Below are 17202 nucleotides of genomic sequence, written 5' to 3'. Positions count from 1 at the left end.
TTTACTGTCTGGTGTAAACATGATGCCGATCACCACACAAGCGAACAACACACTCAGTCGTCAGGTGGTCATTTTGGTTCTAAGGGCACAAGAATTGTCTGAAAATGTGCTACCAACATAATACTTAGAGAAACCCTCCCATTAAAGTTTTCATCCTCTTAATATATTGCAGTCATCATATTATATAGCACTGTGTACTTACAATTGCTCATTTTGCCTTTCTACCCTTCTAATTCTTCTCTATGTAGAAACAGGAAGCCTCTTGTCCCTGCATTTATCATTCCCCTCTTCAACTCCTGACCAAGCTGCTCTGTTCCTCCCCCATGCCATTGACTTTTGCAGTGAGTTATGAGTCATACAGAGAAAATTGACCTCCTGTTTCTACATAGAGCTTAGAAAGACTCAGCTAGTCAGTTCTTAATCATGTGATGTCATAGACCTAATGGAAAACAGAAGAATTAACTGGGTAGAAAGGTAAAACGAGCAGTTGTAAGTACACAGTGCTATATAATATGATGACAGCAATATATTAAGAAGATAAAAACTTTTATGGGTCAGAATGGTGACATTTTACGATCATTCTTTCCTATGCAGTATTTAGCAAATCATGAGATTGAGCCTGTAAACGAGGGCTGATCGATTTGTAGATAGTAAATCGGCGCTTGCTATCGGCTCACGATCATCCTGTCTAAATGGGTGTTTAGAAGACCTTCCTGCCACGGTGCGATAATTATTCTACTAGGTACAATGATTCATATCCATTGTTTGTATCTAATAAGAAATAAGAAAGACAACATTGAAAGATGAACAACTTAAAGGAACTGGACAACATAGCTGGACCAACGTTCATCTGCTAGCCGTCTAAAGTGTATGGGGGCTTTAGAGGGAGCAGCCTTGTTTGGGCCCATAACAGTATTTGCTACCTTCTCCCTATAGGTGGTGTTCAGCTTACAAAGCGCAGGTCGTTGCAGGTCTCTACGTTACGCTGACATAACTACATTATTTTCATAGGCAGCTTCACCTCTGTACGGAAGATAGTGCAGGCACTGTGGGTGTTATACAAATGGATGTGAGTGCCCCCTATACCGATGCCACTTGCTACATTTGTACATGTGAAGTAGCTCGGTGCTGTGAGAGCTGATAGAACAATGCTTTGTTGTGGCAACAATTGATCTTATCCGGTAAGAGATTGTGTCTCTGGAGCGCTGAAACCGCATCATTCACATACTCATTACTGAAGCATCCGCCAATAAATGTTCTCTGCAGATGAAAGGTGGACCTTAAATATAGTGTCCTCTGATGGGCATGAGACACTATAAAATAACAAATTCCAATAATATATTTGATAATTAGGAAATTGGTTTGTATTCAATTCCTAAATGTATTTCTTTCACAAGGTTAATCTGGTCTTTACATTTTAGCGCTTCAACTTTAAGGCTTCAATGTTGGAGTGGGGCACTGATATCACTAATACAATATCTTTGGTCTAGTAAAATGATTTTTAAAGTGCGAGTTATAATTTCAATAGTTGGATATTTCTTTTTGCTTAGTTACGCTTATGCCCAGGAGGTGGCGCTAGTACACTAGTTTTATAGGTGTTAGCCAGACTGATGTCCAATGGGCTAGTAACTTTTTTTGGGAAGAAATAAAGAAACTACTTACAAGAACAGGAATATCTAAGCGTCAATGAAAAATACTTTTAGCAGCGTTTCTGCTCTTGATTTAGATATAGCGCATCACTACTCTACTATACTGCATGTGTGTCCATGATAGTTGTAGGCTAATACTTGGGCATGTGACCACTGCGCAAAAATGTTAAGAATCAGCAAGTGAAACAGATTATCAGACTTGTGATCAGACTTTGCCTCATTAACAATTATTTGTGTAAATGACACACATATCCCTCCAGGGACAGACACTGATGGCTTGGGGCCCCTGTGGGAAAGCTTCTTTTCTGATGGAGGAGCTGATGGACTGGTCTTCTGGTCACCGTCTGCTCCATCAGCAGTCATTTTGTATCTAACTAGAGAGGAGCATGTAATAAAAGAGGGCGCTGTGCATGACAAAAATACACTAAGTAAGGGACAATGCTGTACGTAACAAGAGATGATACTATGCAATAATGGGACAGCGCTGTACATAACATAATAAGGGATCGCCCTATACATAAAGAGGGAAGATGCTATGTAATAAGGGACAGTATGAGGAATCTGTGTAATTGAGGATAGCGCTATATACAATATAACAAGAAAGGACACTATATACTAAGGGACTTCACTATAGATAACAAGAAAGTACACTATATACACAATAAGACTACAGTCCAGCATCTGCTGGAAGTGTCGGTATGCTGCCCAATTGTTTTTCTTGGAGATCACACAGATCCATTGAGTATGTCCTACTCTGCTCCTCATAATCAGACCACAAAAGGACATGCTCTGAGTCTCGCAGATCTCATTCCGTATCCTGGGCTGCTTTTTTGTAAAATGTCCCCAATCCTGGGCCCCTTCTAGTAATAATGTTCCCTGTTCTTTTCAACATACTTTTTTAAAAAAAAAGAAACTATTTTTTACCTACAGTTGCTTGCAAACCTATTCACCTCATGGCATTTTTTTGTGTTGCGCTACTCCCAACCTGGAATTTCACTTTTTTTTGAGGGTTTGCATCAGTTCATGTAAAGAATTGCCTACAACTTTTAACATTTGGGTTTCTTTTTTTATTGTGAAGCAAACAACAAATAGAACAAAATAACTGAAAACTTCAGGTTGCAAAATTATTCACCCCCTTAAAGTCAGTACTTTGCAGAGCATTATTTTGGAAAAACTGCTTTAGCTCCTTCAAGTTAGATGGTTTCCTCTGGTGAACAGCAATCTTCACATCTAACCACAAATTCTCAATTGGATTAAGGTCTGGGTTTTGACTAGGCCACTCCAAAACATTTACACATTTCCCCTTAAACAACTAGACTGTTGCTTTAGCAGTATGTTTTAGCTTACTGTCTTGTTGGAAGGTGAGCCTCCATCCCAGTCTCAAATAACTGACAGACTGAAACAGATTTTGCTCAAGAATAATATGCAGGGCCGGACTGGCCATCGGGCACTTCTGGCAAATGCCAGAAGGGCCGGTGCCAGTAGTGGGCCGCTCGATCCGCCTCCCCCCGCCCCCGCCGTCGCATTCAACTATACCGGCGTATAGACGCCGGTACAGTTGAATTCAATGATGGAGGAGAGAGCGTCTACAGACGCTCCTCTCCCATCATTCCCCGCTCTGCCTCTGACACTGCGGGTGCGCGATGACGTCATATCATCGTGCACCTGCTGTGTCCCGGGCAGACTGCAGCTGCTGAGACAGAGACAGGAGCAGGAAGGCGGAAGCAACGCTGGCAAGAGGAGAGGTGAGGAGAGTTTTGTTTTTTTTCTGGACTGTGGGGCCATTCTCGGAGGAGGTGAGGGGAGGAAGAGAAGAGATGTGGGCTGTGCTCTGTGCTGTATACTACTGTGCTATATATAGTACTCTGTGGCTGTGCTCTGTGCTGTATACTACTGTGCTCTATATATTACTCTGTGGCTGTGCTCTGTGCTGTATACTACTGTGCTATATATAGTACTCTGTGGCTGTGCTCTGTGCTGTATACTACTGTGCTATATATAGTACTCTGTGGCTGTGCTCTGTGCTGTATACTACTGTGGGCTGTATATAGTTCTCTGTGGGCTGTGCTCTGTGCTGTATACTACTGTGGGCTGTATATAGTTCTCTGTGGGCTGTGCTCTGTGCTGTATACTACTGTGCTATATATAGTACTCTGTGGCTGTGCTCTGTGCTGTATACTACTGTGGGCTGTATATAGTTCTCTGTGGGCTGTGCTCTGTGCTGTATACCACTGTGGGCTGTATATAGTTCTCTGTGGGCTGTGCTCTGTGCTGTATACTACTGTGGGCTGTATATAGTTCTCTGTGGGCTGTGCTCTGTGCTGTATACTACTGTGCTATATATAGTACTCTGTGGCTGTGCTCTGTGCTGTATACTACTGTTGGCTGTATATAGTTCTCTGTGGGCTGTGCTCTGTGCTGTATACCACTGTGGGCTGTATATAGTTCTCTGTGGCTGTGCTCTGTGCTGTATACTACTGTGGGCTGTATATAGTTCTCTGTGGGCTGTGCTCTGTGCTGTATACTACTGTGGGCTGTATATAGTTCTCTGTGGGCTGTGCTCTGTGCTGTATACTACTGTGCTATATATAGTACTCTGTGGCTGTGCTCTGTGCTGTATACTACTGTGGGCTGTATATAGTTCTCTGTGGGCTGTGCTCTGTGCTTTATACCACTGTGGGCTGTATATAGTTCTCTGTGGGCTGTGCTCTGTGCTGTATACTACTGTGGGCTGTATATAGTTCTCTGTGGGCTGTGCTCTGTGCTGTATACTACTGTGCTATATATAGTACTCTGTGGCTGTGCTCTGTGCTGTATACTACTGTTGGCTGTATATAGTTCTCTGTGGGCTGTGCTCTGTGCTGTATACCACTGTGGGCTGTATATAGTTCTCTGTGGGCTGTGCTCTGTGCTGTATACTACTGTGGGCTGTATATAGTTCTCTGTGGGCTGTGCTCTGTGCTGTATACCACTGTGGGCTGTATATAGTTCTCTGTGGGCTGTGCTCTGTGCTGTATACTACTGTGGGCTGTATATAGTTCTCTGTGGGCTGTGCTCTGTGCTGTATACCACTGTGGGCTGTATATAGTTCTCTGTGGGCTGTGCTCTGTGCTGTATACCACTGTGGGCTGTATATAGTTCTCTGTGGGCTGTGCTCTGTGCTGTATACCACTGTGGGCTGTATATAGTTCTCTGTGGGCTGTGCTCTGTGCTGTATACCACTGTGGGCTGTATATAGTTCTCTGTGGGCTGTGCTCTGTGCTGTATACTACTGTGGGCTGTATATAGTTATCTGTGGGCTGTGCTCTGTGCTGTATACTACTGTGGGCTGTATATAGTTCTCTGTGGGCTGTGCTCTGTGCTGTATACTACTGTGTGCTATGTGCTATATATAGTACACTGTGGGCTGTGCTGTATGTAGTACTCTCTGGGCTGTGCTGTATATAGTACTCTGTGGGCTGTGCTATATATAGTACTCTGTGGGCTGTGCTGTATATAGTACTCTGTGGGCTGTGCTGTATATATTGCTCTGTGGGCTGTGCTATATATAGTACTCTGTGGGCTGTGCTGTATATAGTACTCTGTGGGCTGTGCTGTATATAGTACTCTGTGGGCTGTGCTGTATATAGTACTCTGTGGGCTGTGCTGTATATAGTACTCTGTGGGCTGTGCTGTATATAGTACTCTGTGGGCTATGCTGTATATAGTACTCTGTGGGCTGTGCTGTATATAGTACTCTGTGGGCTGTGCTGTATATAGTACTCTGTGGGCTGTGCTGTATATAGTACTCTGTGGGCTGTGCTGTATATAGTACTCTGTGGGCTGTGCTGTATATAGTACTCTGTGGGCTGTGCTGTATATAGTACTCTGTGGGCTGTGCTGTATATAGTACTCTGTGGGCTGTGCTGTATATATTGCTCTGTGGGCTGTGCTGTATATAGTACTCTGTGGGCTGTGCTGTATATAGTACTCTGTGGGCTGTGCTGTATATAGTACTCTGTGGGCTGTGCTGTATATAGTACTCTGTGGGCTGTGCTGTATATAGTACTCTGTGGGCTGTGCTGTATATAGTACTCTGTGGGCTGTGCTGTATATAGTACTCTGTGGGCTGTGCTGTATATAGTACTCTGTGGGCTGTGCTGTATATAGTACTCTGTGGGCTGTGCTGTATATAGTACTCTGTGGGCTGTGCTGTATATAGTTCTCTGTGGGCTGTGCTGTATATAGTTCTCTGTGGGCTGTGCTGTATATAGTTCTCTGTGGGCTGTGCTGTATATAGTTCTCTGTGGGCTGTGCTGTATATAGTACTCTGTGGGCTGTGCTGTATATATTACTCTGTGGGCTGTGCTGTATACTACTGTGTGGACTGTGCTGTATACTTCTACGTGGGCTGTGCTGTATACTAGTGTGCTGTATACAACTGTGTGGTCTGTGCTGAATACTGCTCTGTGGGCTGTGTTATCTACTACACGGGCTGTGCTATAGTATGCAGGCTGTGCTGTATACTATGCGGTTTGTGCTATATAATATGCGGGCTTTGCTATATACTATGGGGAGTATATTATATTCTATACTATGGGGGGCTGCATTATATTCTATGGGGGGCTACATTATATATTATGGGGAGGTGAGCTGTATTATATTCTATGGGGGTTACATACTCTGGGGTGGCTGCATTATACTCTGGGGTGGCTGCATTATACTCTGTGGTTGGTGTATTATACTCTGGGGTGGCTGCATTATACTATATGTGGGCTGCATGATACTGTATCGAGGACTATGGGGAATACGTTATACTATATGAAGAACTATGGGGTGCATTATACTATGGGAAGTGAATTGCACTACATGGATGACTGTGGCGGTGCATTATACTATATGGAGCACTATGAGGAGTGTATTATGCTATATGGAGGACTATGAGGAGTGTATTATACTATGTTGAGGACTGAGCAGTGTATTTTAATATATGGAGGACTATAGGTAGTGTATTATACTATATGGAGGACTATGGAGCACATTATAATATATGGAGGACTATGGGGTGTATTTTACTAAACAAGTAAAATGCTGCATATTCAGATTGTTTTTCCTGGAACAAAAAGCCTTGTTGTCAGCAGCACATTGCCAGTGTAAACTGTAGATGTGCTGCTGAAAACATGATACTGTATGGTGATCTGTTAGTGATCTATTAGTGATCGTTCTGTCCCATCATTATTCCTCAGCTGGTGGAAAGAGGCCGGGAAACAAGCGTTGAACAACTTCCGTATTGTCGATCAAACTCATTTAGCGGCCTGAACTCAGCGCACGTAAATACAACAGAAAGGCTTCTGTGTGATGTGGAATATGTTAGCTTTTGGGGCCCCATTTTAAACTTTGCCTAGGGCCCCACTTTGCCTAAAACCGGCCCTGCCTACAAGTGTACAAAGATATTATACAGTCACCATGTGACAAGTGGGCCTGTGTAACTTCAAATGCCAGGGCTGAATTTTAGTCCCAGTCCGGCCCTGATAATATGTCACTCTCCATAAGGAGAAACGCTACCCCTTAGACCCCAGTCCAGAGCCTCTCACCTAGCCAAATCAGTTCTCATGCTTCGCACTGACGAGGGCCAACAGCCCGAAACACCGTGTCTGCGAATTGAGATACTGATTTGGCTTTTATCCTAAGTCATATTGCCCGACTCGTTAAAGGGTTGATTGTGACTTGTAGGATCGCTACTTCCAACAGGTGGCGCTATAGAGTTAAGTCCTCTTTTTCTCAGAAGAGGCAATTTGCATATTTAAATTCCCAGAGGAGCATTGCACGGCGAATAAGCCTCCTTACCTTGACAAGCCAGCTGGTATGTCACTCTCCATAAGGTGAAACGCTACCCCTTAGACCCCAGTCCAGAGCCTCTCACCTAGCCAAATCAGTTCTCATGCTTCGCACTGATGAGGGCCAACAGCGCAAAACACCGTGTCTGCGAATTGAGATACTGATTTGGCTTTTATCCTAAGTCATATTGCACGACTCGTTAAAGGGTTGATTGTGACTTGTAGGATCGCTACTTCCAACAGGTGGCGCTATAGAGTTAAGTCCTCTTTTTCTCAGAAGAGGCAATTTGCATACCAGTATTTTGCAGCATTCATCTTCCCCTCAACTCAGACCATTTTCCATGATGTTCCTACTCCCATGTTTCACTGTGGGGATGGTATTCTTGGGGGTCCCGAGGGTATGTATGCATTATACATGGCCTGGAGTATAAATAACTCATTTATACCCTCCGGTCCCGGGTCTGAAACTGGTGAATCCCTGTTATGATCTGGTGACCTTGGAGCCGCATGAGAGACTTTCTCAGGAGTAGGTGGTACCTGTACTGACCGCAAACCCTAATCTAACACCGCAACTAGAAGTAGCCGTGGGATGTACCTAACACGTCCTAGACATCTCGACACAGCCGGAGGACTAAATACCCCTATAGATGGAAATGGGAATTCTATCTTGCCTCAGAGCAGAACTCCAAAGGATAGGCAGCCCCCCACAAATATTGACTGTGAATATAAGAGGAAAGACACACGCAGGCAGAAAAACTGGATTTAGCAAAAGAGGCAATTCTAGCTAAATAGAAAAGGATAGGACAGAATTCTAAGCGGTCAGTATTAAAATCCTAAAAACATCCACAGCAGATAATACAAATATTCCACATCTAACTAAAGACATAGAAAGTATATCTGCATCTCCTGAGAATCCAGCATGACTGAAAAATCCAAACAAAGTCTAAGCTGGACAAAAACACAATAAATTGCACTGAATTGCAAAGAACACTGCATGTGTGCACAGAGACAAAAAACAGACACTTATCTTAGCTGAATTTGCAGCAGGGCATGAGGAGCCAGAGAGAGATGCAATCCCTCCAAGTACAATGGACAACTGGCACAGACTCATGGATCCTGCACACCTAAATACCTAATAGAGCTGCAATCAGCAGAAACACCTGCCCGGATTACAACCCCAAGATAACTGCACTACCACCAACAACCACCGGAGGGAGCCCAAGAGCAGAATTCACAACAGTAACCCCCCTTGGAGAGGGGTCACCGAACCCTCACCAGAGCCCCCAGGCCGATCAGGACGAGCCAGATGAAAGGCACGGACCAAATCAGCAGCATGGACATCAGAGGCAAAAACCCAAGAATTATCCTCCTGGCCATAACCCTTCCATTTGACAAGGTACTGAAGCCTCCGCCTCGAAAAGCAAGAATCCAAAATCTTCTCAACCACATACTCCAACTCCCCATCAACCAACACAGGAGCAGGAGGATCAACAGAGGGAACAACGGCCACCACATATTTTCGCAATAAAGATCTATGGAAAACATTATGGATGGCAAAAGAGGCCGGAAGGGCCAAACGAAAAGACACCGGATTGATAATCTCAGAAATCCTATAAGGACCAATAAACCGAGGCTTAAACTTAGGGGAAGAAACCTTCATAGGAACATGACGGGAAGACAACCAGACCAAATCCCCAACCCGAAGCCAGGAACCAACACACCGACGACAGTTAGCAAAACGCTGAGCCTCCTCCTGAGACAACACCAAATTGTCCACCACATGAGCCCAAATCTGCTGCAACCTGTCAACCACAGAATCCACACCAGGACAATCAAAAGGCTCAACCTGCCCCGAAGAAAAACGAGGATGAAAACCAAAATTACAAAAGAAGGGCGAAACCAAGGTAGCCGAACTAGCCCGATTATTAAGGGCAAACTCGGCCAATGGCAAGAAAGCCACCCAATCATCCTGATCAGCAGACACAAAGCATCTCAAATAAGTTTCCAAAGTCTGATTAGTTCGCTCGGACTGGCCATTTGTCTGAGGATGAAATGCGGAAGAAAAAGACAAATCAATGCCCAGCCTAGCACAAAAGGCCCGCCAAAACCTAGAAACAAACTGGGAACCTCTGTCGGACACAATATTCTCCGGAATACCATGCAAACGAACCACATGCTGAAAAAACAACTGAACCAAATCAGAAGAGGAAGGCAATTTAGGCAAAGGCACCAAATGAACCATCTTAGAAAACCGGTCACAAACCACCCAGATAACCGACATCCTCTGGGAAACCGGAAGATCTGAAATAAAATCCATAGAAATATGCGTCCAGGGCCTCTCAGGGACCGGCAAAGGCAAAAGCAACCCACTAGCACGGGAACAACAAGGCTTGGCCCGCGCACAAGTCCCACAGGGCTGCACAAAAGAACGCACATCACGCGACAAAGAAGGCCACCAAAAGGACCTACCAACCAAATCTCTGGTACCAAAAATACCAGGATGGCCAGCCAACACAGAACAATGAACCTCAGAAATCACTCTACTAGTTCATAGTCCATCTATCAGGAACAAACAGTTTCCCCACTGGACAGCGGTCAGGTTTGTCAGCCTGAAATTCCTGCAGAACCTGTCGCAAATCAGGGGAAATGGCAGAAAGGACCACCCCTTCCTTCAGAATGCCGACCGGCTCAAGTACCTCAGGAGAATCAGGCAAAATACTCCTAGAGAGGGCATCAGCCTTAATATTCTTAGAACCCGGAAGATACGAAACCACAAAATCAAAACGGGAGAAAAACAGGGACCATCGAGCCTGTCTAGGATTCAGCCGTTTGGCAGATTCGAGGTAAATCAGATTTTTATGATCGGTCATGACCACAATACGGTGCTTGGCTCCCTCAAGCCAATGTCGCCATTCCTCAAACGCCCACTTCATAGCCAACAACTCCCGATTGCCGACATCATAATTGCGTTCAGCAGGCGAAAACTTACGGGAAAAGAAGGCACACGGTTTCATCAAGGAACCATCAGAATTCCTCTGAGACAAAACGGCCCCTGCCCCAATCTCAGAAGCGTCAACCTCAACCTGAAACGGAAGAGAAACATCTGGCTGACGCAACACCGGGGCAGAAGTAAATCGGCGTTTAAGCTCCTGAAAGGCAGAGACAGCCACAGAGGACCAATTCGTTACATCAGCGCCTTTCTTCGTCAAATCGGTCAGGGGTTTAACCACACTGGAGAAGTTAGCAATGAAACGGCGATAAAAATTAGCAAAGCCCAAAAATTTCTGAAGGCTCTTCACGGATGTGGGCTGAATCCAATCATGAATGGCCTGAACCTTAACCGGATCCATCTCTATAGATGAGGGAGAAAAAATGAAGCCCAAAAAAGAAACCTTCTGCACTCCAAAGAGACATTTAGACCCCTTCACAAACAAAGCATTGCTACAAAGGATCTGAAATACCATCCTGACCTGTTTCACATGAGACTCCCAATCATCGGAAAAAATCAAGATGTCATCCAAATATACAATCATGAATTTATCAAGATAATTCCGGAAGATATCATGCATGAAGGACTGAAAAACAGATGGAGCATTAGAGAGCCCGAATGGCATCACAAGGTATTCAAAATGGCCTTCGGGCGTATTAAACGCAGTTTTCCATTCGTCACCCTGCTTAATACGAACAAGATTATATGACCCCCGAAGGTCAATTTTAGTAAACCACCTAGCCCCCTTAATCCTGGCAAACAAATCAAAAAGCAAAGGTAAAGGGTATTGAAACTTCACCGTGATCTTATTCAAGAGGCGATAATCAATACAGGGTCTCAAGGAGCCATCCTTCTTAGCAACAAAAAAAAATCCCGCTCCCAACGGTGAAGAAGATGGCCGAATATGCCCTTTCTCCAAAGACTCCTTAACATAACTACGCATGGCCGTATGTTCCAGCACAGACAGGTTGAAAAGTCGGCCCTTAGGAAACTTACAGCCTGGAATCAAGTCAATAGCACAATCACAGTCCCTATGCGGTGGAAGGGAACTGGACTTGGGCTCATTGAATACATCCTGAAAATCAGACAAAAACCCTGGAACTTCAGAAGAGGAGGAAGAGGAGATTGACATCACAGGAACGTCATTATGAACCCCCTGACAACCCCAACTAGTCACAGACATAGACTTCCAGTCCAACACAGGATTATGTATCTGCAACCATGGAAACCCCAGCACAATAGCATCATGCAAATTATGCAACACCAGAAAACGACAATCTTCCTGATGGGCTGGCGCCATGCACATGGTCACCTGTGTCCAAAACTGGGGTTTATTTTTAGCCAAAGGTGTAGCATCAATGCCCCTTAAAGGAATAGGGTTCTGCAAAGACTGCAAGGGGAAACCACAACGCCTGGCAAATTCAAAGTCCATTAAGTTCAAAGCGGCGCCTGAATCCACAAACGCCATGACAGAAAATGACGACAATGAGCAGATCAAGGTCACAGATAACAGAAATTTAGGTTGTACAGTTCCGATGGTAACTGAACTAGCGATTCTCTTTGTACGCTTTGGGCAGACTGAAATGACATGAGAAGCATCGCCACAATAAAAACACAACCTATTCTGACGTCTGAATCCTCGTTGTTTCGTTCTAGACAGAATCCTATCACACTGCATAGGCTCAGGCATCTGCTCTGAGGACAACGCCACAGCGCGCACAGTTCTGCGCTCCCGCAAGCGCCGATCGATCTGAATGGCCAGAGACATAGAATCACTCAGACCAACAGGCGTGGGAAACCCCACCATAACATCTTTAACAGATTCAGAAAGACCCTTTCTGAAAATTGCCGCCAAAGCATCCTCATTCCATTTAGTCAGCACAGACCATTTTCTAAATTTCTGACAATACAATTCTGCCGCTTCTTGACCCTGAGACAGGGCCAACAAGGTCTTCTCCGCTTGATCCACAGAACTTGGTTCATCATATAATAATCCTAGAGCCTGAAAAAAGGCATCTACATTAAGCAAGGCCGGATTCCCAGATTCCAGGGAAAATGCCCAATCCTGAGGGTCGCCACGCAGCAGGGAGATGATAATTTTAATCTGCTGAATGGGATCACCAGAGGAACGAGGCTTCAGAGCAAAAAACAGTTTACAGTTGTTTTTAAAACTCAAAAATTTGGACCTGTCCCCAAAAAACAAATCAGGAGTAGGAATCCTAGGCTCTAAAAGCGGAGTCTGAGCAATATAATTAGAAATACCCTGTACCCTAGCAGCAAGCTGGTCTACACGAGAAACTAATCCCTGAACATCCATGCTAGCACAAGACTCCTCAGTCACCCAGAGGAAAAGAGGGAAGAAAAGACAGAACAGGCTACAGAAAAAAAAATGGCTCTTTCTTCCCTCCTTCTGAGATGCATTTAACTCATTGTTGGCCAGTTGCACTGTTATGATCTGGCGACCTTGGAGCCGCATGAGAGACTTTCTCAGGAGTAGGTGGTACCTGTACTGACCGCAAACCCTAATCTAACACCGCAACTAGAAGTAGCCGTGGGATGTACCTAACACGTCCTAGACATCTCGACACAGCCGGAGGACTAAATACCCCTATAGATGGAAATGGGAATTCTATCTTGCCTCAGAGCAGAACCCCAAAGGATAGGCAGCCCCCCACAAATATTGACTGTGAATATAAGAGGAAAGACACACGCAGGCAGAAAAACTGGATTTAGCAAAAGAGGCACTTCTAGCTAAATAGAAAAGGATAGGACAGAATTCTAAGCGGTCAGTATTAAAATCCTAAAAACATCCACAGCAGAAAATACAAATATTCCACATCTAACTAAAGACATAGAAAGTATATCTGCATCTCCTGAGAATCCAGCATGACTGAAAAATCCAAACAATGTCTAAGCTGGACAAAAACACAATAAATTGCACTGAATTGCAAAGCACACTGCATGTGTGCACAGAGACAAAAAACAGACACTTATCTTAGCTGAATTTGCAGCAGGGCATGAGGAGCCAGAGAGAGATGCAATCCCTCCAAGTACAATGGACAACTGGCACAGACTCATGGATCCTGCACACCTAAATACCTAATAGAGCTGCAATCAGCAGAAACACCTGCCTGGATTACAACCCCAAGACAACTGCACTACCACCAACAACCACCGGAGGGAGCCCAAGAGCAGAATTCACAAAAAATCCTCCCTGCGCACTGGGAGGATTTTTAAGTCACACACAGAGTGACTGCAGACTTATAGATTTGAACTGGACAACCCCTTTTAATGGTGTTGCAGCCTCTGTGGCCTTTCAGAAGAGGTCTGTATATACTGACAGACCATGTGATGCTTAGATTGCACACAGGTGGACTTCCTTTCACTAAGCATGTGACTTATTAAGGCTGGTTTCACACTTGCATTTTGATCTGCAGCGTTTTTTAAAAAAACGCATGTGGTGAAAAAACGCATGTAAACTCGGCAAAACGCCGCGTTTTTTAGACGCATGCGTTTTTGCATGCAGAAAAAAAACACGGCGTTTTGCCGCGTTTACATGCGTTTTTTCCTGCGTTTGCGTTTTTTAAACGCATGCTGAGAAGTGTGTGACAGCTGCAATCATCAAAATCAACTAGAAAACCCACTATAAACAGAAATAGCTAGGGTTAGGGTTAGGATCCCTAGTAACCCTAGGGATCCTAACCCTACTCCTATCCCTGACAAGCCAAACCCCACCATCAAGGTGATAAAGGCATCCAAACCCTAACCCTAACCCTGACAAGCCACCCCCCACCATCAAGGTGATAAAGGCATCCAAACCCTACCCCTAACCCTAACCCTGACAAGCCAACCCCAACCATCAAGGTGATAAAGGCATCCAAACCCTACCCCTAACCCTGACAAGCCACCCCCCACCATCAAGGTGATAAAGGCATCCAAACCCTAACCCTAACCCTGACAAGCCAACCCCAACCATCAAGGTGATAAAGGCATCCAAACCCTACCCCTAACCCTAGGGATCCTAGGGATCCATAGGAATTGGCTATTATGTTGACCTGGTGACCAGGACATTCTTCTAATCAAAAAAGCTTTGTTCAATGTGGACACCCCAAAATATACGGTATTGCTATAGAGTACTAAAAATATAAACTCGTAGAGTATTGACTGTCATATAGGGTTAGGGTTAGGGTTAGGGTTTTCTTGTTTTGTCTTGTGTTTAGGGTTAGGGTTTTCTTGTTTTTTCTTGTGTTTTCTTGTGTTTTTCTATAACAACGCATGCGTTTTTAATGCAAGCAAACGCATGTGCTTAAAAACGCATGCGTTTACATAGACAGCAATGCATTTTTTTGCCGCGAATAAACGCATGCGTTTTTTTGCGGCAAGAAAACGCCGCTAGAAATTACTACAGGTTGCATTTCTGCAAATGAACGCACGCATCAAAAAACGCATGCATTGCCGAAAACGCGTCAAAACGTACGCTAAAAAAACGCATGCGTTTTTTAATGTGTATAGAAAAAAAACGCATGCGTTTTTTAGCGCTAAAACGCAGCGGACAAAAACGCAAGTGTGAAACCAGCCTAAGGTAATTGCTTGCACCAGAAATTTTTAGGTGCTTCATAGCAAAAGGGGTGAATACATGTGCACATGCAAATTTTGAGTAATATGATTCCATAAATTTAATTTATAACTATATTTCTCTCACTTCACCAACTTGGACAATTTAGTGCTGATGAATGACACACAAATTGGATTACAAAAATATTTACACAAAGGTTGTAATGTAACAAAATAGGTAAAAAGCCACTGTACCTCTGTTCCCACAACGAATGGCGCCCTCTTCCATAGCTGGTGCAGGAGCCGGCAGCTGATGGCGTGCCCTCCATTGTGCTTGATGTCACTGCCATGCCCCGCTTGTGACAGGCATACTAATGTCAGCTGCCAGAGCCGGTGGGTCTCTGCTATACTATACATTTCAGCCGATTGTGCGTCCTCGGAAGCACATCCAGCTGCAATACGCACAGGTGTCAGAGGGCCCCCCTCCATATCTGGACCCCGTGGAACTGCAATGGTTGGACTGGCAGTATATCTGCCAATGAATCCCTCCATATGGGGCATAAGAATTAGTGTAACAGGCACAGCGGAAACTTTGGGACCCATATGGACTTCTTAATAGCTAAATGTAAGCTAACAGGACTCCATGGGATTTATACATATTAAGGGCAAAGTGACCAGTACTGTGTTGTATAACATTGACCCCAATGCAAAATCTGCAATGGATTGTAAAGATTTACAGATTGTATGGATTTATACTGGTGACAATTTATGTTAACCCGTTTTGGACCTCTTTAGATACAAGGTCCAGGGTATGACTGTACCCTACCTGTTACCTCTGCACCCTCTAGTTTAGACAGTGACAACTATTGTATGTTATATACAACAATCAACAAATAATTATTTGAACTTCATAATGATACTGATAGTAGGTTACAATTTGTTTTTAAGACAATACTTTTCATTGTAGGTGTAAATTTAAAGTAGATACTTAGAAGCACAAATCTGACTGACACCATCGGTATATGATACCCTCTGTGGTGAGAGCAGAACCGAGTGTCATTACATCAAACACAATAGTAACCTGTTCTGCTCTCACTGCAGAGTGATTACAAGTTGCATAGAGCACAATAAACATAAGTGTCACTGATCTCCAGACAGACAATGTGAAGGAGATACAGTATAGCAGAGCTGATGATGCCACGAGAGGAATAGAACTGATAGAAGGGTTTGCTATGTGACATAGCTAAACTCAGCTGTGCTGCTCTTTCACCCACGCGGACCTTATCTGAAAGTTGTGAGTTACTTGTGCTCTACCTCCAGCACTTTCTAACTATATTTTAGGTTAGACTAGGAGATCAGGGCTGCATCATTTCATATCTCACACTGAGAAACCCAAGGTGGGGGGGTGTTGTTTCTCCTGATTGGTGCTGCTTACGTATGATTGGGCAGCTCATACAGTGCACACCCCCAGTGAAAACTTAATAACATCCACTTGGACTTAACAAACATTAAGTGCCAAATACTTTGACTGCTAATGTGTCTGCAAAAATTGAAAAAAAAAAGATATGCTCAATAGTCTTGTGAATCTTCTTTTGTTTTCTTCACATCGTGGCTGCAGAGATATTGTCTGTTTCCTTTCGCTCCTCTGCCCAGCTACAGTTGTGTGAAAAAGTGTTTGCCCCTTCCTGATTTCCAATTCTTATGCATGTTTGTCACACTTACGGTAAATGTTTTAGATCACTAAAAAATTAAATATTAGACAAAGATAACACAAGTAATCACAAAATCCAGTTTTTAAATTAACGTCTTTATTATTATTATTATTATTATTATTATTAGTATTATTATTAATGGAAAAAGAAATTCAAACCTACATGGCCCTGTATAAAAAAGTGATTGCTCCCTAAACCTATTAACTGGCTGGGTCGCTCTTAGCAGCAACAACTGCAATCAACCGTTTGCAATAACTAGCAATGAGTCTTTTACGACGCTCTGGAGGAGTTTTGGCCCACTCATCTTTGCAGAATTGTTGTAATTCAACCACATTGGAGGGTTTCTGAGCATGAACCACCTTTTTAAGGTCATGTCGCAGCATCTCAATCAGATTTAGGTCAGGACTTTGACTAGGCCATTCCAAAGCCTTAATTTTGTTTTTCTGACCTGCTGGTGTGTTTTGGATCATTGTCCTGCTGCA

The 17202-nt window shown here is 43.9% G+C and overlaps 1 protein-coding gene across 4 annotated transcripts in view; it reads left to right on the top strand.

The window, feature by feature from the left end:
- Positions 1-17202, top strand: part of RLBP1 (retinaldehyde binding protein 1) — a 97215-nt gene that overhangs the window by 35519 nt on the left and 44494 nt on the right. The gene's annotated exons all lie outside the window — the stretch shown is intronic.

Source organism: Ranitomeya variabilis, chromosome 5 (genome assembly GCF_051348905.1).
Source record: "Ranitomeya variabilis isolate aRanVar5 chromosome 5, aRanVar5.hap1, whole genome shotgun sequence".
Lineage (NCBI taxonomy): Eukaryota > Metazoa > Chordata > Amphibia > Anura > Dendrobatidae > Ranitomeya > Ranitomeya variabilis.
This window is presented reverse-complemented; position numbering and strand designations above follow the sequence as displayed.